This window comes from Brachyistius frenatus, unplaced genomic scaffold (assembly GCF_029030835.1).
Source record: "Brachyistius frenatus isolate BFR_SWC_R1_liver_20210118 unplaced genomic scaffold, ASM2903083v1 Contig_1, whole genome shotgun sequence".
In the NCBI taxonomy this organism is placed as follows: Eukaryota; Metazoa; Chordata; class Actinopteri; family Embiotocidae; genus Brachyistius; species Brachyistius frenatus.
In genome coordinates, this window is record NW_027210600.1 from 4,434,751 (window position 1) to 4,458,138 (window position 23,388).

At 40.6% G+C, this 23,388-nt stretch overlaps 1 long non-coding RNA gene across 1 annotated transcript; it reads right to left on the reverse strand.

The window, feature by feature from the left end:
* Positions 1–1,285: 1,285 nt before the first annotated feature.
* Positions 1,286–21,416, reverse strand: LOC138616656 (uncharacterized). The gene is made up of 3 exons (XR_011310605.1): positions 21,340–21,416; positions 12,875–12,952; positions 1,286–1,352 (listed from the first exon to the last, which is right to left on the reverse strand). It is a non-coding gene; the product is annotated as an uncharacterized lncRNA (long non-coding RNA).
* Positions 21,417–23,388: the final 1,972 nt, after the last annotated feature.

A 23,388-nucleotide genomic window follows, 5' to 3' on the forward strand; every position in this document is an offset into this window, starting at 1 on the left:
CTAAAAAATGTGTCTCTACATGTATGGATACCTAACTTTTTATGACAGACTTGAAACAGCATGTGAACCTATTCTATAATTTACCACCAAAGTGTGGTATCAGAAATTCTCAACACGGGATTTCTAAATTTAAGATGAGATATTTTCAAAAAAAAAGTTGAATATAAATAGTCATGTATAAAGTAGTCATGTATAAAGTAGTCATGTATAAAGTTTTTGAAAATAGAACACACAAGATGAATAATCTACAGCCATGCTAACAGCTCTCAGCCTTCCTTTAAGCTAAAAGCGAATAATCAACATACAAACATGCTCACAGGTTTAGCAGGTGAAATGTTTAGCACGTTCAGTGTTACTGTAAGTTACTAGGTTTAGGGTAAATTCTGCTAATCTTCCAACACTGAATATAAGAATAGAATTTAGGCTGATGGAAATGTTTTACTTTTGCTGGTGTTCGGTCATATATCAATATAAGTATTAGACAAACTGAAATTTGACATGGTGATGGTGCGAGATGAAAAGTCAGGAGGCCATCAGAGTTATTCAAATTAATCCAGGGGGGAACATGAGCGTGTGTGTGCCACATTTCAAAGCAGCCTATTTAATAGCTGTTGAGCCATTTCACTAAAACCAAAAATGTTAACCTAATGGTGGCAAAGAAAAGGCAGTGGATCACCAAAGCCACAGCATACATCCATAAATTGTACAATATTTGAAAGCTAACCATGCAGTAGGTGACTACCTCAAATTTACATTACAATTGCACAACTGCTGTGGCTTTTGTAAAGTGTGTGTTGTGGGGGTGGATGTTCATTTATCTGCATGTGTATATTTGTGTCTACAGTCAAGGTCCAGGTATTTAGGAGGAAGGAAAAGATAAAAAAGAAAAAACAAAACTCAAAGCAGTTGCAATATCTTTGAACTGATAGAGCTTCAGCATATTTTCAAAATCCACAGGGGCATATTTATTCTGAAGTCTTAAACCCCTGACTAGACCTTTGTGTGAGTGTATACAAGTCAAATCCTCTGTTGTTGCAGCTTAGCAGGCCCGGTATGAGGACCGTGAGCATTTCCTGGTTTGGGCGGTGTCAGTGCGGCTGTGCAGTCGGTTTTGATTGGCGGAGGGAAATTATACATAAAGCCAAGCCTTGCAGTGACCTGTTCTTCACCCAGCATACTCAAAATACCACGATACACCTGCATCACCATCTGTGCACCTGCTGTCATACGTGTGTGCATGTGTGTGTTACCAAATACTGTAGACACTTACATCAGCTGCTGAGTTAGGCGCTCTTTCTCTTCTCTCATTTTCTGAAGCTCCACACTGGAATGCTGCAGCTCTTCGTTCGGTACTGTTCACAGACACACACACACACACACACACACACACACACACACACACACACACACACACACACACACACACACACACACACACACACACACACACACACACACACACACACACACACACACAATTTGAGTTTACTTGACACAATGAAGATGTGATGAAAGCTTACAAAAGCTGGCCTGCATACTGGTGCAATCTAATGCTGACTCAAAGCCAGGCTTGTCACCAGAGGCTTTTACACCGTGTGATTTACAGAAAGGGAGAGAATGAGGAGAGACAAGAGACAGACAAGTACAGTGGGTGTGTTTTTTTTTTTTTTTTTTTATATCACATGGTGTCCTCACACTTGAGCAAAGGAGGACACATCAAATGAAACTATCTAAGAGTGTCGAGTGGTAAAGAGGAACAAAATAAAAGGCGGAGGAGGAGGAACACTAGAGAAAGACATTAGCTCATTGTGTTTCATAAACAAGGGGTGAGGAAGAAGAGTGAGAAAAACCACAGTGTTGGAAAAAAAAAAAAAAAAAAAAAAGGTGGAAAAATGAGACACAAGGAAGCAGTTGGAAAAGAGAGTGGAAGGAGGAGTGTGTGTTGAGATGAGGGGAGTTTGAGGGAATTTGTGCTCCGGGGGATAAAAAACATGAAACAGTATACCAGTGTCTGGCAGTCTATGTTGGTGTGTGCCTGATACAGTAGCTGCTGTGTTATTACCGTTTCTTTCCTTCACTGTCTGTCCATTGTCACCTTGATAGTTGCAATATAAAGTAGACGTTATCAAAAACCACAAGACCACAATAAAATAAAAACAATTATTAAGATTTAAAGGCCTTAAATATGAACCTGCTGTGCTCTTGCAAAGGTAGGCGTGTCATTTTATTCAGCACAGTGTTATTTACATAAGAGTTTTCCAGGCCGATGAATACATTTATTGAAAAACAGACCTGGAAGTGATGCTTAGCTGCAATATTTAGATTTCATGCCAGGCCAACAAGTTGTCAGACTGTAGCACTGGACTTTCTGCAGCTCCAGGCAGGAGTGGATATCACGCAAGAGAAAAGCACTTAAGTTCCAGGTCTGAATAGTGAGGAACTCGAGACACGCCACTATTATCTGGAAAATACCTTGTGCAGCTGGCAGAAGTATAAATATTTGCATATTGGCGATGACAAAGGCTTGCGATCATTCGTTTCATAATCAGCATCGACGCTTACACAAACTTCTCACTATTTTCAACAGCTTCATTCATGTTTCACTGCTAAATATAAAAGCACAAAAACTGCTCCTATATTTTATACATAAAAAAGTGGGACAACAAAATCATCACTTCAGCCATTTTATCAACAACACTGACAGCACATACAAGAAATGTTCTTAATTTATATATTGTACATACCAATACATATGTACTGAACTGGGTTGTATGTAAAAGCAGGAACAAATGATGACCTTAGAGGACGACGGGGTAGGTAAGTGTCAGGTCTGAATACAAATACGGATTCCGTATCATCTCCTTATTTACTTGGATTAATTTTGCCCTTTGCGATAGCAACATCAGCTGTGTATAGAGAAAGAAGTACATCAGCAACAGCAGTGACGGTGTATATACTGATAGAGGACTGCAGCTGTTCATCCACAGCATTTTGGCACCACTCACAGACCTATAGTAAACCAATGTAGTTAATCCTCAGGAAAAAAAAACAACAGTGTGTCTTTGGTTACAGCGTTTCGTGTCATGAGCACATGAAGAATTGACTTTACGTGGCTGCTGTAGACAGAAGGATTAAACATTTAAGTGTATCACTTTCACAAAAGTGATGCGAGCGCTGTGGTGGCAAATGTGAGAGCAAATGATGTCAGCGTCCCGTTTCACTAACTCATAATTGTGAGTCTTACAAGACTCTTGCATGCCCATGCATGTGGTGATTTTATAGCATTTGTCCAAAATGGTGAGATGTGTTCAAATCAATGCATGAGGAAAAGATGTTATTTTGCAGCTTGCCTGTTGCAAATGAAGTGAAACCGACCCCTGTTTCATCAGACAGGATTTAAGACAGATGACTACAAGGACCAGTGCAGTAATGCTCTACCATCAGTATCAGAGTTGTGGTAAAACATTTGGCGCATCATGAAACGAAAAATACGACAAAGGAGACCCTGAACTGTTAAGCAGCTGAAATCCTAGAACACGGAAGAATGGGACGACATTTCACTTTCAAAACTCCAGCAACTGGTCTCCTCAGTTTCCAAACGTTTACAGAGTGTTGTTAAAAGTAGAGGTGACTCAACACAGTGGTAAACATGCCCCTGCCCCAACTTTGTTTTAAACGTGTTACTGCCATCAAATTCTAAATGAGCATAAAACAATAACAACATTTAAATTTCATATGTTGTCTCTGGTCTACTTTCAATTAAATATCGACATACATGATTTTCAAGTCATCGCATTTTGTTATTTGTCTCGTTTATGTATCTGTTTTTTTTACATTTTACGCAGCGTCCCAACCTTTTTGGATTGGATAGTATTTTTGTCAGTCGTAGATATATACATACAACGTTTGCACCTTTCTATACTGTTCATAACCACCTAGGCTTTTTAGTGTGCTTGCTGTACACTGAAAATGCTAAACAAGCCAGGATTGTAGAAATAAGTCTGCATATCTAGGAAATGTCCGCCCATTAAAGGGCTCCATGGTTCGTACATTCGGTGGCTCATTATGTACATACAGAAGCATTGATCTAAAATGTTTTCCATGAAGACAATTCCTGGTTTATTTCTGCGGTATTTGCAATAGATGTGTGAGAATCTGAGTTATGATCAATGCTAAAAATTTTAATATTAGCATTACCATTAGTGTATATGTAGCCACCCTTGCTGTCAGACAAAGGCCCTGTGTGGGTGTGTGGCTCGTTGTTTGCATGGCTGACAGGGCAGCAGTGTGTGTAGTGGAGTGTGTCAAAGAGGTGTTAACTGTTTGTATTTATGTGTGCGCGCGTATGTGTGTATCTACTGTATATTGAGAAAGTTGTCTGTGAGGGTCCTTCAGAGAGGTGCAGCAGGGCACAATGACTGTGGCCCTGGAGAGCTCTCAAACTGATCCAGTAATGTCAGCCTGACATTCTCTTCCTCCAAGTCTGTTTTCCTTGCTCTCCCTCGCTGCTTTTTTTTTCTCTGTCATTCTTCTCCTCACTTTCTCTCCCCTCTCAGTCTTTTTTTTCTTCATCTTCGTCTTTTTTCTGTGGCCCTGTTTTCTCTCTCTTGGCCTTCTCATCTTGCCTCTCTCGCTCTCTCTCTCTCTGCAGGAAGAGGGGAGTGTAGGAGGTCCTTCTCAAACCGGCAAAACACCGATAATTGCTTTCTGGTCACTGTGACATGACAAGGTCTGCCAGGGTAAAGCAGCGTGCACACAAACACACACATACACACACGCACACGCACGCGCACGCACACGCACGCACACGCACAATCAGAAAACACAAGAATGCACGTACAAAGAACAACTTGCACAAAGACACACATAGAAACACACAGAAACTCTCACAAATACACAGTGTGACAGTCAGGTCCAAACAGCAATAGTTGTATAAATACTTGATGGAGCAGAAAGGCTTCACAATAAAAGCAAAGCAAAGCAGCCTGTCTGACTTTCTCTGCAGCACTTCTATTATGTGTCTCAGTGCTAGCAAACAGAAGCACACCATGCAACTAGGTGGCTGTGAAATTACAGCAACTTGCTGCCAGCTGGCCACCAACTTACTATGACAGTTTTACAGTATTTTTATTGGGATCGAATACAAATGTTGAATTTCTATCTAATTCTATCTTCTGACATACTGACCCAATATGTCAAACCCAAATAGCAGGGAAGAGCAGACAAATGCAGAAAATATATGAACACTTCAGAAATTTAGGACAAATAACCAACATAATTAACTGGATTTTAATGCATTAACATTGTCATAAAACTAAAAAATATAATTATTTACCCTGTGGATAAATTGCACTGTTTGTTGACAAATTTGGTCGTTGTAAATGTCTGAATAAATTCACTGATCAAGCAGCAACTACACTAGCTTGGGGCTAAAGCCAATGCAAAAGCAGAGAAAAGTGCAATGACCTTAATTACTTTGAGGTGATGGCTTCAAATAGTCCTTGGCTCCAGTTGACTTCAAGTCAAATGGCATCAACTTCTCTCCAGAAATACTAAGTCAATAATTAATTATCTTCTCCATCACTAAATTAAGAACCTAGTGTGCTGGGGGACATTTTGGAAATGATTGCTTCGTCAATAAGATTTGAAGGCTTATGGGAGGCTCTGATGACTGCCGTGCTGTGATTGATAGTTGACTCACCTGCTGCTCTCCCCAGATCCTGGATTCATGCTGAGTCCTGCTTTAAGAGCTTCCGTTTAAAGAAGAAACAGATTTTTCTCCAGACATTTTTGTTCTACTTTGTTTGTGGTTCAGGTGTTACATTAAGAAGAGCCTTACAGGAAGCTGTCAAGCAATATTTTGGCAAGTTTCATGTTTGTATTTGATATCAACCCTATTTGCACAATATAGCTGAGGTGGCCAACATGAGACCCGGGGTTCTTTTATCCAAGGTAGTGGGGCATGTGAAAGACATTTGCTCTGTTCCACATGGTGTCCTTACGTACTAACACTCACTATTTTGAGTGCATGAGGTCATTCATACGGTTAAGTATGGAAATATGCAGTGCACTGGACAGACTCAACGGTTGCCATCTTGTCTACTGCAGCAGCTGAGGAAGCTCAAGCTGTTGCAAAACACTGCACAAAAGCATTTATTTTTCAAGAAGTAGCACCATACTGCTGCTGGATTGAAGCCATTAGTGTGTTTATTGTGCAAGTTAAACAGAGGGTACAAAACACATTCATTTCGAATGATACGGTTATTTAAGTGCAGAACAGCAGTGTGTAATTTGAGACAACACTGAGTTGTCGAAATTCAAGTGCTCCACAAGTAAGAGTCCTAATATGTAAGACTAGTAGATGTGAGTATACCAAGAGAAGTACTTCTTTTGGAACACAGTCCTTCTTCTAATTCACTAATTGTAACAGTGATCATTTTGCTATCCACAAAAATTGGTTTCTCTCTCTGACACTAATGGAAACACGCATACAAAAAAACCCAGTGCCTCTCGGTACGGCAGGATTTGCATAGTAGTAAAACATGAGGAGCTAAAGAAGCTCAGTTACAGTAATCCACACAGCCAGGCTATGTGACAACATAAAGTCCTGTGAGTTACAGCGACCTGACATTTACCTACAGACACACACACACACACACACACACACACACACACACACACACACACACACACACACACACACACACACACACACACACACACACACACACACACACACACACACACACACACACACACACACAGCTCAACCCTGGGATTTTTATGAAAGTGTAGGCTACATTACTATAATATCACATTCTCAAGAGTTTGGGTACCACAAACATTTTTGGATGTCTGCCTAGTTTATTATGAGTAATACAAATATACCAACTTCTGAACCACAGCAGCTTCATGGGAAAAAAGGTCATGGAAGTACGGAGACCTGAAGGAGTGTCACTGTTTTTGCCCTGAAGATTGTTCTTACTGAATTACAAGGAATTTACTATCTGTTCCCTCTGAAACTCACATTTAATGCCAGACTTTATGAGGAGATAAACCCCGGTAGATGAGGTTTTAAAAAAATACTTTGGCTCTACTTCAGATACTAGTTGTACGTCAGTAGATTGTTTATGTGAGGGAATCTTTTCTTTTTCTGATGCAGTCCATACATCTTCCAATGATTTCTGCATGTTGTAACGCATACATTTCTTATGTGATCTTGAAATACTCATACTACTGCGCGAACAGACAAACATATCCAGACAGAAGTGGAGGCCGTGCTAAACGGGGAGGTGATGGGAAGAAAAGTTTTCAGCCAAACTGGGTACGAATATATTTTATGTTTTTATATTGCTGCTGTCATCAACACACACATATATACAGCTCAACGTTTGCTCCCAGGGAAACAGATACCATATAATCCGTGGATGGCCCAGGGTGTTGGCAGATGGCAGCGGTTCATGGATCGGTCATACACACCCACATGCACACACACTTAGTCACTGCTTTCCTTCTTAATATCAATGTCAACCTTTTTTCTGTTTTCCAAAATATTGAATGAAAACTCCCACACTCTCAAACCTCTGTGTCCATCACCTTCCCATTAAATTGTACAAGTAACCTGCTGACATCTGCACAAAAGGAACAGAGATTAATTATGCCTTCTTCTGACGTCATCGCTCGTCTTTGCCTTGTTCTCTCTAAAACACCACACCCCTCGAGGTTGCTCTCTCTCGTCTTCCCCCTCTTCTTCTTCTTCACCTAACCATTAACCACATTCATCTGTTCACATTGGGAAACCTCCTTATGTTTCTCCCTGCCCTGTTTTCCCCTCTCCTTCTCCATTCTTCCGCTGTTTGACGCTAAGCACAGAACGCTGACAGACAGGTAGTACAGTTTAATAGCTGGCTAACGCCCATATCAGTTTGGTGTCATATGTAGGTGACTGACTAAGGTCTGTGGCTCCGTTTTGAAATGTTATTACAATAGGTTGGAGTAGGGCTGAAAACAAGTCACAGATGATGGAAAGTTAGTTGACGGAAAGAACCGTCAAGATAATTAATGGGTTGTTCACTGTCAAGCAAAAATATCAAACATTGCCAACATCAAAGCTTCTCATTTGATGCTTTTCTTTCTTTTATGTGATTCCAAATCAAATATCTTTGTGAATCTGGCTCTGAGTTGAACAAAACGCATGAGGGCTTCATCACATTTTTCACTAATTGTATAGACCAAATGAGGAATCTGTTGGGAAAATAATATGCAATTACTTGATAATGAGAAACAATCCAGCTCTGAAATGATGCACTGATGAAGACACTGGTAGCACTTGTCTGTCTGTACAATAATGTGTTGTTCTGTGTCCCATAGGTTTACAGTATATTGTGTCATGTGTATCTCATTCAGTCTGCCCAGTTCTGTATTACATTTCTCACATCCTGTGTCTTGTCTTCCATATTAAGATTATACTCCTGACTGTGTAACAACATTTTAAAAATAGTTTAACTACTGGAGTTCGACAGTGTAAATTCAAAACCTCCCAAAATATACAGCATCTGTTCGAGTTTGGTCACTAAACAGATCTGATACACAAATGCAAACCATGAGGTTTAGATTTAGCATATTGATACGGGATTACATAACAAATCACAGATTTGGGTTTTTTTCCTGATAAATTTCACATCATTTACATGATCAGAAACTGCCAAAACTGCATTTATAAATTGCTATTTTCCAGAGAAACAACAATGTACAGAATAAAGTACAGCAATCGGGATGATACAATTTCCTGTTGGCTCCTTCTGAATGTGTGGATCTCTTTGAGAGAAGATATGTCTTTCCTGTAACCATATGTATTGTGCATTCAGATGCATGCGTGTCTGTCTATTCCTCTGTGTGTATTTTATTGTTTCCGTTGGTTCGTGCAACAGCTGCCTTTTGTGATAACGTCACTGAACAAACACAGACTCACACGGCATCAGCACAAACAGGAGAACACTTTCTTTAACTTCCTCTTCCTCTGTCAAAGTCCCCTGTTTTTCTTGTTTGCCATACACACATATGCAGACGTGCAGGCGAGAGAAAAAGACCCACCTATGGTGCATTTATTGATTTTGATTTGATTTTGATTTTATACACTTTATTAATCCTCGAGGGGAAATTTCTTCACTACAGCAGGGGGGCTCTCAGGGGGGAGATGCTGCAGCAGGCTGCCACTAGCGCGGCGCCAGGTAACCTGACCTGAGGTGCATGTTTTTGGATGATGGGAGGAAGCCGGAGAACCCGGAGAAAACCCACGCAAGCACAGGGAGAACATGCAAACTCCGCACAGAAAGGCCCAGGAGTTTGCATTTGTCAACGATGAACACACACACACACACACACACACACACACACACACACACACACACACACACACACACACACACACACACACACACACACACACACACACACACACACACACACACACACACACACACACACACACACACACACACACTAACACAGAGCCAGCACTCTTGTTTCTGTTGCTTGCATCTCTGTAAAAATTATAGTAGGAGTTTCATCTGTTTACAGCCTTTACACACATATGAGCTCACACACACATTCCCTCGTCTAAATTCTCTTTAAAAGTTGGGAGAGTTTGTGTATTAATTGTAAACACGCATAGACACACACACACACACACACACACACACATTATGGTCCATCCAATGTTAGTTAAACTAATATTTATTCCTGCTGAGAGATTATTTGCTCAAATCTCTCCGCCTCTTTTCTTTCATGTCAGGTCTGAATGAAAATACACCCTCTTTGCTGTCCTATAAATTACCCTCATGCATCCAACCTTGTTTTCTCATTTTATATTTCCTTAAAATGTATTGCTTCACTTTGTGTCTGTGTTAATGACAGAGTGTATGTGTTACCTGAGAACACCTGTGTGCTGTGCTGCAGTATCTGAGATCTCGAGGCCTGCCAGGCCCCCGTCAGCTGGCTGAGGAAACCCTGTACATCTGTGAGCTCGCTGCCAGAGGAGCAGAGCAAGGAGAGAGCTGCTCGCAGGACCTGCTGCTGCCGCGCACACACACACACACCTCTGAAACACACACACACACACACACACACACACACACACACACACACACACACACACACACACACACACACACACACACACACACACACACACACACACACACACACACACACACCGAATAACAGCAGAAAAAAATAAAAAAAACTTCCAGGAGACTCTTTGACTTGTTTTCGTAAATACATTTACAGGATTACATTACTATGACATATTTGGCTATGTCAGAAAGATTGTAGGGAATTTTCTTCCTCCTTCACAAATACTCTGATGAATACACGACTCTTTATCCCAAAATACTCCAATGGAGTTTATCAGCGTGTAAGAGAAGTAAAACCTTTCACTTTTGGAGAATAGCTTTTCTTACAAGTAATTGTGTGACATTTAACTAAAACATTTGAGAGTTTGCAGACACCGATTTCTGACACGCAGTTTGCTTGTTTCTGGGCTTCCTCTCTATTTTTCTCCCCCTGTTTAGAAGTTTTTTTAGGTGCTTGAAACTGCAGCCATTTTTGACAAGTATGCTTTAACAGCACTCGCCCACACCTGAGGTTGAGGGCACATCTTAGTGGTAAAGTTAAAGTTATCATACCTCTATGAGGTGCTTCAACGCAACATCTGTGGTTGGAGAGACGTTGTCTGCCTGTTATTCGCCCCCCCCCCCTCTCTCACTACATTTCCTGTCTGCTTCTCAATCATGTGCCATCAATTAAAAGGGTGCTCTGGCTTCGTGACCTAGTCCAGAGACATGCAGATTTGGTTGACTGGTAGTCTGACTCACCGGATGTAGAATGTTTGTGTAAACCATCTTTTTTCCAACCATTTCAGGCGAAATTCTCCTCTATCTGTTTTTTACCGTTTTCAAAATCCCGATCTCAATGAGAAACAGCACAGACAACCTCCAAGCTACCAACCTGTGTGAACATGGAATGTTTGGATTTGGATCATACAATAAAGCTGCCCTTCTTGGTTCGTTTCGGTGCTTCGCAGACATTTGGCCATTCTAATGGCAGGGCTTGTCTCCCCACATACAAATGTTCCACCAAAACAATTCCCCCACGACACTATTTTGCAAAGGTACAGTCGCTGCATCCAAGACAACTGTGATTGGTTTAAAGAAATACAAACAAGCCAGACTATGCACCTATGTGTGAACATTGTGGCCATGCGAGACAGGGATCCCCCCCTGACTTTGACCTGCTTGCACCTTGCCTCTTGCTCAATGTCAATAGGTATAGCTAAAGGATGTAAAATGCAAGAACATTTTCAAATGTAATTTTGTCATGTATTGACATTGACAAAAGTATTGACTGCATAGCAGTCAGAAAAAGACTGATGAATGATTGTAAATTATAAAAACAAAATTAAAAGATTGACACAGAGCCAGAAAAGGCAGTAAATAAATGAATATAAGACACAGATTGTAATTGAGCACTGATGTCCTTTAAAAAAAGACTCCATGGTTTACAGCACTCGCCCTTTCCTTCCCTCTCCTTAATCTCTCTCACACTCTAAAAAATATGTTCAGACGAAAAGCACTTTGAGCCACATGAAAGATCACCAGCTCACACTCACACACACATATGTGCACACGCACATGCACACACACATGCTCAGTCAAGTCACAAACTATTGCAAAGCGTGGAAAACTAGAGCACTGGAATAGAACATTCTGTTATTGCGAGAACACCTTTGAAGGAGCATGTGGGTGAGAGCACACTGAACAGTTTCCTATTTTCTTACACACACACATAAAAGTGAGAACACATAGACTCACGTGACACACGTGGATATACTGGACACACACAGTTGCAGATTCACACCCAAGGTCTGTACGCTCACAGACAAACATCATAAACACGTCCGGGTCTTGCGTGCAAAGTAACGTGACCGTTTTTTGAGCGCTCCGCAGGGGTTGAGTGGTCGTTGTTTGTTCTTATTTAGGGTTTGTGGCTTAAGGTGATCAAAAATGAACGGAGTCACAGACGAGACGAGACGGGATGAGAGAGCAGACTTTGAGCTGGTTTGCAGTGCCTGAGAGTGTGTATGCGTGCGTGCAGATTGGAGGGGAGCGTGGGCACTCCTTGTCACGAGAGCCAGTTTTATAATGTCAGATGACATAAATCATAAGGCTGACAGCACCAAATGGAGGAATAGATATGAGCCAGATCTGTCATCGGTGATAAGGCTGAGATAGTGAAAAACAGAGACACAGAGAAGGAGATTGCATGCGTTTGCTCACCCGATGGTTTACTCATTAAGCAGCTCTCAATGTCAGTGGCCTGATTAAAAAGCATTTCTTTTCCCTGACATCTCATCCGCTCACTCCCACTCTCTTCACCTCCACCTCTCTCCTCATCACCTCTCCTTAACTTCTCATTAACTTCTCATTTTTTTTCAGGCTCTCTCTCTCTCTCTCTCTCGCTCTCTCTCCCTATTTCTAGGCATTGACCAGTGGGTCAGCTGAATTGACTTTCTCTCCTCTGTTTTTGTCCACTTTTTCTTGTCCTCCCTCTATCATCTCACACAGTTGTTTCCCATCTGCCCTGGCCTCCCTGCCATGCATCTGGTCAATGAGCGAACAGCCAAGCAGGATGATACAGACCAATACTCTCTCTTTTTCTTTTTTTTTTAATCTTCTGTTTTTGTGTTGGTTTGTGTGTCCTGCTTTGAGATGATGAAGATTAAAAAAAAACTAATTCCAAGCGTCTTTACACAATACCATGCCTTTTTTTGTTGTTGTTTTTGTTTTGTCTTTTCTCTCTCTGGTTATTTACTTACCTGAGAATTCTAATGTGCTGTTTCTGTTTTCCAAGTACCAGCTCTGCCTCCATCTTCATGGCAGCTGCTGTCGTCAGCCTGTCGAGGAAGAAGGAAAGAAAGGTGGAATGAGGGTGAGAAGGCATGAGCAATATCCTCTCATTGGAGAACACAAGCAAAATGTGATGCTGCTGAACTCCCAAAGGGATGAAATGAGTTTATAGATGATGCAACTTTAATGATGTAGAGGAGAAGATGATCGTGATGAACTGGAATGAGATGAAAAATGTAAATGTTCCTTAGAAGTAACTGACATAAAGAAGTGGTCTTCCCCCATCTCATAGTATCTTGCCTTCAATACAATGTAGTGAATTGAATATGAGGAGAATCAGACGGGCATGAAGGTAAAAATTAAATTTGAAGTGCAAAAGAGAGATGAATTGAACAGGAAAAGAGGAAAATAACTTAAAGTTTTACATAGATTGACAGTATGTAGAACATACAGGCATTGTAATAGACCAAAGAGTTAAAATTTCTGACGGTCCATTTGAAAATAATCTCATCATTAGTTAGATATTAGGCTGCAAAAAGTGGTATTTTCCTTTTTGGGGGTGTGTCTGTTTGATTGACAGGCCTGTGGTGCAGTCAGGTTTCCGTTATAGGCAGGCGGGCGTAGTGTCCCCAATCAGATTGAGTCAGATCCCCCGCTCCCTCCCCCATAGCTCATCCAAATATGGTCATCTCAAGCTCCAAAATAACAAGATGGCGAAGGCTAAAATTCAAACTTGAGTCTACAGAACGACAGTTCACTAACCAATGGGTGAGGTTTCTGTTGATTGCTGCCTGGTCTGTCCTTGTGCTCGCAGGGCTGAGCACTTGTGCATTTATATAGTACAATTTGGCAAGAAAGGCCCCATCTGAAAAAAACCATCTGGTCTACTGCAGAACAGCAGTCCAGTTGTTAGTGGTGATGTATCTATAATCGGGTTTTATGGCCTACAATAATCGACAGACACATGTGCCCTTGAATTCTCACAAAAATGTCTGGTGTGGGTATCGAGACAAACCCTTTGTCTCCACTGCCTTTCAGCATTCGCTTTCCAGACGAGAGCAATCAAACAAGACACATAACTGCTGAGACTGTGTGAGTTGGACACTTAAAGAACCAGAAACAAAACATCCTGTTCTTCCCTAAAACACCACAAATGAGCACCGACAGCGAGACAGAGAGGAACACACCTTATAAGCAGTACGAGTTACGCAGAGCAGACGAGACACAGAAAGACTACAACCAGACAGATAATAATCTTCACGTTTCATCAAGAAGTGATTTTTTTAATCACGTGATGATCTTGGTCGGGGATTTTTTTTTTGCTTATTGGTAACACTTTAAAAACAAACGTGAGGTAAGCCTTTCAGAGGCACTACGCAATGAGAATATCTGGCAAGACAAATGGCAAGATTCAATTACAGCATTGTTTATGGAAATGTATAAGGTTCTCATAGATAAAATAAGCCAGTATATATGGTCCTATACATGTTTTTATGAGCGGTATACTAACATAAAACAACATTTATGTAACAGACCATTCAGATTTTACTGCTCACTACCAATCTATGGGTGTGGGAATGGTGAATGTTTGACATTGAGTAGGGCCTCAGTGAGCTGGCACAACCTCTGGATTATAGACTAAAACGTCTTATTTATCATCAAATGTTACAAAAATAATACTGTTTAGGTACATGAGAAATATTCTAATACTTGACATAAAGAACTAAAGCTAGAGAGATGATAATCATTATGATAAACAGTTATGGGTACAGTGATATCAATAGTGAAATTCTAAATTATATCAAATAATCTAAAATGCTACAGATTAAATAAATATCATACAATCACTAATCCGCAAACTATAGTGAGGAGAAATTATGCAATCAAGAGAAAATTTGAGATTTCAGGTCACAAATGGAAAGGAGAATTGCATTTTTTTTATGTGGCCCTGCTGAATCAACACAGATATATAATATGCATATATAGATATATCAAATTCAATTATTAATTGTCATGCTTGTAGAAATGGATGTAATACATTTTAGAAAGAACTGTAAATGACCAATTTGGCATTGTGGGAAATGTTCCTTTATATCGATACTCGTGATTTCCATTTGATGCGCTGAGGCTTGTATGACTTGTTTTGTCTGTTTTGTGGACACTTTACAGATGTGAAATGAGATTACATTAAACTAACATAAGGTTCATTATATAATGTTGTTTATATTGCCCGTGCATACTCAACCCTAAAACAGCAGACTTGCATGTCCAGCTACACATACTGAAGTGGGAGGAATAAATGCTTGACCAAGCTCCAACTGACGCGCACTAGAAAAACATGTATGGTGACCTTGTAACAGGAAAAAGAGGAGCTCCTTTGTTTGTTGTGTTTAACTGAACAACATGAAAAGGTCAAATAAGCAAACAGTGTGTGCAACAGCTTAACAACAACAGGACCAAGGCTGTACATATTGTACAATAAAACATATATTGCAAGGAAAAACAACTCCCAAGTAATCAATCAATAAATAAATGTCATGCTGTTGTTGTTTTAGCCGTCCCACATTTGATTAGGAGGCCAAGTTGTATTCAAAATATCTGATGGCATGCTAGCTGCTGAACAGACGTCAGACTATGTGTATTAGTAAATTGTCTTGTCCTGCTCGTCAGGCTGAAGTAAAAGCAGCAGTTGTGTTGTCATGTTATGTTGAAGACACACAGAGCGACCACAGAAAGACATGTACACATGGTGAAAAGTATTTCAATTACTCCTGTTCATCTCCAGTGAAATATGATCTAAATATAACTCAGCTTAAAGGTCCATTTACTAATGATTCAGGCCTTTCACTTGTTATATGACCACTCAGGTTGTATCAGGTTATCACCTGATTGAAAGCTGAAGTTTAGGTAAGACCCAGAGACATGCCAAAAATCATTAAGCCTTTCAGCTCACAACTATTGTGCTTAGAGGGAAAGAATGAACATATATACAGAGATAAATCTATTGGTGGAGTGTGATCTGACTTTTATTAGTTAAAAGAGTGAAAATGTGATCTTTGTTTTATTGCACAGTTTTGATTGTGTTGAGAAATTGTGTTTTTATATTTCCGTCTTACATATTTGTCTTCTTTTCTTTTATCTGAGGTTATAGGAACATCTTTTCTCTCCATCTGTGTGATATACTCTCAGTAGGATTTATATTCCATGAGCACTGTGGGATGAGAATGGGTTGAGCAAGTGTGCGTGTTTCTAGTAAGCCTGTGTATGTGTGTGTGTGTGTGTGTGTGTGTGTGTGTGTGTGTGTGTGTGTGTGTGTGTGTGTATGTGTGTGAATGAAAGGCCATGTTTGAGTCGGAGTGCATGTTTATAAGTAAATAAGTATGCGTGTGACTGTGGTTTAGCTGTTGTCTCTATGTGTGTGTGAGAGAGACCGTGTGAGGTACACTTTTACATGAGCATTTGAGCCTGTCTATTTGTATGTTTGCCACTTTCTGACCAAGTCTGTGATCCGGTGTGTGTGTGTGTGTAAAATGTGAGTATTTGTGCGTGCATGCCTTTGCTTTTCGAATGATGGTAGCCAAGACTCCCACTGTTCTCCCATCTGTCCCCACCAGTCCCAAAGCGAGAACAGAAAGAACACCGCCTGGAGAAGGGTGTGTATATTTTCACGCAAATGCACACACCCCTCTCGTGTGTGTGAGAATTTTTAGTGTGTATTTAATATATAAACTTGTGTGTACTTTGCGTGTGTGAGCACAAGCTCCTGTTCCCAGGGCAGTGGCTGTCAGTGGAATAACAGGATAACTAGGTAGTGCAGTGCCAGCGAGTGCGTGCCAGATTAGAGTACCCCCTGCCAGCAGCCCAAATCAACTGCCTCATCAGGACATGTCATAAACACTCTCACACACACACACACACACACACACACACACACACACACACACACACACACACACACACACACACACACACACACACACACACCAACAATACTGATTTCAGCCACGGTGTTATTGTGACCTACTGAGTACATTTTTGTTTTTGGGTGTGTATGTGTCAGAGTTTACGAGTTTTGTACTCCTTGATGTTTTCAGAGGTTTGAGTTGAAGGTCAACATTACAAAGCTAAACTCAACATCCTCCGCTGACTGTGTACAAAATGTTCTGTGCCATTATGTCTGTTTATCCTACAGGGATAAAACTGGGTGAAAGGGGGCGTTGTGATAAACATCACCTTAAAGGCCACTTTTAAAAGACGTTTCATTGCTGTATTGTTTTACTGTAGTAAACTGTGTACAAAATCATTAACTGATTCATTAGTTGCTATTTTTCAAGATGTATAATCACAAAAGGTGCAGTTTTTTGGTGGGCTCAGCTGTAACATTGGTATTTACTGGGGGTGGGAACAAAAATGCATTCTCTTGGCTTCTCTTCTTTATTTTTTTAGGATTTTTAAATTGATGTGTTAATTCCAACAGCTTGCAACTAACAGTTAGCCTGGGAGCTTGCTGGTTTGCCTTTCAGCATCAGTATTTGTAGAATCGCTAATACTAAAACAATCGCAATACATATGGAATCAGTCCCTAAGTGTGACGATAGTATCGAATCGGAAAATAGCCCTAAGATTTACCGTGCTGTCAAACGGCTGTTTGGCATTTACTGTTGCAGGCCTTTTAACAGTGGTCAGGGTGAATTTGACATGGTGGTATTAAGTGATAACATATGAGTGCATGTCAGTGTGGCTGAATATTTATGTGCGTGCTTGTGCTGGCCTTTTCTGTCATCATTGGAAGTGACATAAAAGCTTCACCATATCAAAGTGTCATCTGTTGACCCGCTGTGTGTGTGCGCTTGTGTGTGAGTTAAAAGACTGTTTTGATCAACAGGATGGCAGCACATTCAAAGCTGAAAGCCATTTTACTGCAACCAAAAAGGAGCACCAACAGCAAGTAATACACCTACACCCAAAGAGAGACGCATTGACATGCACAAAGTCATACAGAGTGCATGTGCAGCTTTTAAATGTTTCCAAGTTGAGAGGCTGAAAGGACATTTTGGGCTTGTCAAAGGCTGGTGAAATGTACAAATGAAAACTTTAAGCACTTCAATTCCTCATCAATTAATCATAATCGTTTTCTGAACATGTTCAGTGTGTGTGTGTGTGTGTGTGTGTGTGTGTGTGTGTGTGTGTGTGTGTGTGTGTGTGTGTGTGTGTGTGTGTGTGTGTGTGTGTGTGTGTGTGTGTGTGTGTGTGTAACGTGACACCTGGCTGTATATATTTTGTTTTTAGGTTATCTGGTAACCATGTCAGGGATGCCATAACAATGATTGTGATCATCATAACAACACATGCACACACACACACACACACACACACACACACACACACACACACACACACACACACACACACACACACACACACACACACACACACACAAGGACAAAGCACAAAGAGTGATATCATGTTATAACTAAGTGAATTAACTCAAAGAATCTGGAAATGGATTTGTCCTCCAGTTTGTCAATTTGATTTCTAATTCTGAAAAGCAACAAGTCTCTGTGTTTCATTTGTGTGTGTTGCTATGCTACTGCTTCAACATATTATTGCTGATTACCACATAAACTTTACAATATTGTAATAGTGTGTGTGTGTGTGTGTGTGTGTGTGTGTGTGTGTGTGTGTGTGTGTGTGTGTGTGTGTGTGTGTGTGTGTGTGTGTGTGTGTGTGTGTGTGTGTGTGAGAGAGAGAGAGAGAGAGAGAGAGAGAGAGAGAGAGTGTCTCAAGAGCACACACACAATAATGCTTTGTTGCTTTTGTTTGTCTTGTCTTGTTGTCATGAGCCCCACCATAAAGTTGAGCCATCCTTAGAGACGAAAAGAGGTCTTCTTTAGCGGGGGGAGAGGGGGGTGGTTCTTCTTCAAGGCAACTAAGATATACACAACATAGACACCATAGAGTGTGTGTGTGTGTGTGTGTGTGTGTGTGTGTGTGTGTGTGTGTGTGTGTGTGTGTGTGTGTGTGTGTGTGTGTGTGTGTGTGTGTGTGTGTGTGTGTGTGTGAGAAATAGAGTCCGTTTGATGTGGTAACTTGACCTTGAAGTTAGATCTGTGCTATTACCTCACATGCTGGCTGTGAAGGCTGCTTGACTGCACACAGAAGATTTGACATATTACCTTACACATATACAGAAACACACACAAACAGAGAGCGGGTGAGGGCGTAGTGATTTGTGTATTGTTTCTGTGGTTACCGTTGGAAACCAAACATTTAAATGTACCACGAGTACATAACTAATTTGCCGCGACGTACTTCCTTGTTACAAATGGATGCCTTTCTATTTGTAATCCATCATTTGTCTCTTTCAGTTCTGCTCTCCCACCTGCAAGTCATCTTATCACTGTTGAAATCCAGCCCCAGGTGTGTGTGTGTGTGTGTGTGTGTGTGTGTGTGTGTGTGTGTGTGTGTGTGTGTGTGTGTGTGTGTGTGTGTGTGTGTGTGTATGTGTTCTCACAGATTTCAATGATTCATTCTTCACAACTGCCAGGTCTAATTTTTGTTAGTGCGCAAGAGTTATTATCCTATCCGTTGCAGATGTATATAAGCATGTGCATGCACGTGTGCGCACATATATTCACACCAAGGCAAAGTCATTACACACACAGACCCACACGGACTCACACCGAGACACACCGTTTGGAACAAGAATGAGACCAGCCAGCCAAGAAGAAGCAAGCAGAGCGTATTAAATTCCCAGACACTTCTCTCAATGCCATAAGTATGCGCACAAGTTACATGATATGTTTCAACCTGTCTTCAGTTAGAGAAGCTCTGTCTGTCCATACCTCTTCATCAGTTTTTCATTCAGAGGGGTCGTTTTTTAGCCCTGCGTTCGCAGACCCAAATTCATTGCATGAATATATAGATCTGGCTGCACTCTGCATCCTACTGGGCAGACCAGTCGCCTCACAGCAAGGAGGTTCTGGGTTCGAACCTTCACTGGAGCTTTTCTGTGTGGAGTTTTGGAGTACACAAAGCTCAGTGTTATCTAAAAGATAGAACAAACAATCATGTTTGGATATCTCAAAATTGTACTTGTGAAATTTACCCTCGTTAGATAGGAACAGGCTGAAGTTGTGGGTAGTGGTGCTACAAATTGATGCTAATTGATCTGCAGTGACCATTTCAACCGGGATGACTACTGCCAGCCAAAGATGAGAGGAAATCCTACACCAAAGCACTTTTTCCAAGAGGAAAATTCTGTTCCAAGAATGAAAAGCAATGCTGTTGACTGACTAAAGGTTATGTTATTCACTAAAGTTATTGTATGAAGAGAGACTCATGTCTCGGAAGCATGAGCCTTTCAAAAATGTGGTCAGACGGTTAGAATCTGAACAAACAAGCACTCTGGGAGGAGGTACACCGATGGGCTAAAATTGTTCCAAAGGACTACATTTACTTAAAAAATTGCTGTCTCCACTTGTCAGTTTGACTCACAATGATGGGAAAATAGAGTCCATGCTGAAAAATAGCTAAATCTCCCTGTAAAAGAAGGTTTCACACTGCTGGTTTTGGCGAACAGGTATGGGATGGAAATGTACATTTTTTTTTTTTCATTTTCAAACTGTGTAGACACGATGTTGCTTAACTTCAGCAGACACATGAACTCTGCTCAGTAAACGGCCTTGTGTCATTCTAAAAATGTAACAATAAGAGAAAAAATCTTGAACAGCATGTTCAAAATGCCAGAAAAAATTAACAGAGTAGTACACCTTAGATCCTCAGCAAAATAATTTCATTCTGTGCCAAGAGTGAAAACAAAGATCTGTGATGCATCATTCAGTTATTATATTTCAAATTCATAGAGAAAAGAGGACCACCTTTAAAAACTAAGCTTTAAACCTTGTTACTTACCACTGCTTCGAATGTTGTGCTAATCACTTACATTTTTCTGTCATTCTTCTATTTTCTTTTTTTTAAATGTACATGTATGTTCAAACTTTTATTCAATCTTTTACGGTTTGTTTCAGATTCCTTTTAAATATTTGCAAGGCACTTTCAAACTTCCTCTGGTATCACTTGAGTTGTATAAATGAATTTGCTTGTGCTGTCTCACTTGATCCAAATAGTGGGAGTCCACATGCAAAACGTTTAAGTGGTTAAGCTCTAAATATTGATATGATACAGATTCCCCGTAATTATATTTGATGTGATTGCCCCAATCAGTTGTCACCTTGTTGGTTTTGCTGAACTGTGGTTTCCCTCTCAAACAATCCTTGGCTGACAGAGTAGAGAGCACTAAACCTTGTCCAGGAGTCTTATCGGAATAATGTAAGTCTCATCCAGCTGAAGGTGCATTTAGTGGGTTTGCTGCATTGACATCATCCATGATTAAAAAAAAAAGTAGCAATAGAAAAAAAATGCATGTACTTACGAGCATTTTCGCCAAGTGAATATGGCATAGATCTGTTTCTCTCTCTTTCTCTCTTTTTCCCTCCATCTTCTTTTCTCATCAGCACCTCAAAATATCTGCAGCTTCTCTGTGTTTGAACTCGTCCAGCAGGTGATAGTTCAAAATCAGGTGTAATTGCACTCTGCACATTCTCGCCTTGCTTCCCCTCTGTCATATACCTGTTAGAGACACGCAGTCAAACACTCATGTCATGAACACTCACGCTGTTTGACAGGTGCCATTTTTAGTTAGGTTTGAATTATATAGAGGGCGTGTTGTTATAGAGCTGCCAATCAGGTTCTCCCACTGCAAACGCACACACCACAATCACCTCTCGGTCTGTCACACTATACCACAAGATACAACAAGATACGTCACACAGGTGTCAGCGAACCACTTCTGTTTGTGTTTGAACTTCTGATGGTCGCAGCGAGTCAGCGGAAGTCCAGTTGTGTTTGGTTAGACGCGAGGACGTTAGTCTGAACTGTTGGTCAGTTTAAACAAAAGTGATACCGATTGACCAATGACCAGCATCATATGTTTTGTAGGAGGATGCCATAACAATTGGAAAAAAACAATGGGAGATTTTACAGCAGGAATGTTTTGAACATCGTCCTAAATTTTGGTCTCAGTGTCCCTGTGGAGCCAAAGGAGGATGGAGCTCTCAGACCGGTTGAAAGCGTTGAAGAAAGCAACGGGATGTCAAGAGAAGAGGAGGAAAACCTCGGGGTTTGGTTGTAGTTGTGTGGGTGGAGGTAGTTTTGGTTCGATTACATCCAATCAAACGTATGTTATTAAGTACAAAACAGAATCAGAAAGGCCACATTCATCGTTGTATAAAATCTATTGTTCCTTTGTGGAAAAGTATATAATCATACAAGAAAAGCTGGGAGGGGAGGCTCAGTCACATACACATCTCATACAACAGCAGAGTCACACTCCTACTGTGTAGCCAGCCATTCATCATCATTAACTCCCACTTGCATGCCATCTTTCTTCTTTTCTATCTCCCTCTTTTGCCATTTAATCTGTTCATTAGCACAATTGAGTGACGGTGTGCAATTACTGGCAAATTGCTGGTGTAAATGTTTAAGGGTCAACAGAGCGACAAATAGAGGCGTGAAAGACAGAATAGTACATACTTGCATGCAAATCACACAAAGATATGAAAGAAAGAAAGAAAGAAAGAAAGAAAGAAAGAAAGAAAGAAAGAAAGAAAGAAAGAAAGAAAGAAAGAAAGAAAGAAAGAAAGAAAGAAAGAAAGAAAGAAAGAAAGAAAGAAAGAAAGAAAGAAAGAACAGAGGATCCATCACTGTCAGTGCACAGTGGCCTCTCACACCACTGTGTCATGCATCATTATCTCTGCCTGAACTTTGACCTACTGACCCACGCTTTGCCCTCAAGGTCCCAGAGCACAACTGTGCGCATTGTGTGTTTGTTTGTGTGTCTGTTTGCGTGTGTTATTTACTCAATGAGGACGCAGTATGAGAGAGCGAGATAATCAGCTTACATTTGACCAGCTCATGGACTGGCTCACCATTCGAGCAAACACATAACAACATACGGACAACCTAAAACCCAGTTTGCCATATGAGCACACCGGCTGTGTAAACACTGCAAAAATTAAGGCAAAATATCTACCATAAACCAGCCCAGACTGGATGTTTAACCGTTGCATTTATATGCTGTAATTTATTTGTATTTTCCCAACACAGATATTAATATATTTGTTGTCCTGATTTCTATAGCTTCTAAAATTAGTATTCACCATTCTTCCCATTGCCTGCTTTAAATGTAAGTAACCTCTTCTGTCATCTGTTACTTCCCACATTTCTGCTTCAGCTTACTATGTGATATGCTGTTAATTAAGATTTTGACACTTATCATTGATTATCATCATCTATTAATCATCCTCAATTTGCATATTGTAAACAATTGTGTCAGATGCACAACAGTACTTCTGTATAGCATCTATGAAAGGTATTGTTCAGTCATTAGTGTTCAGAAGCCAAAGACACTCGCCTCATCTGA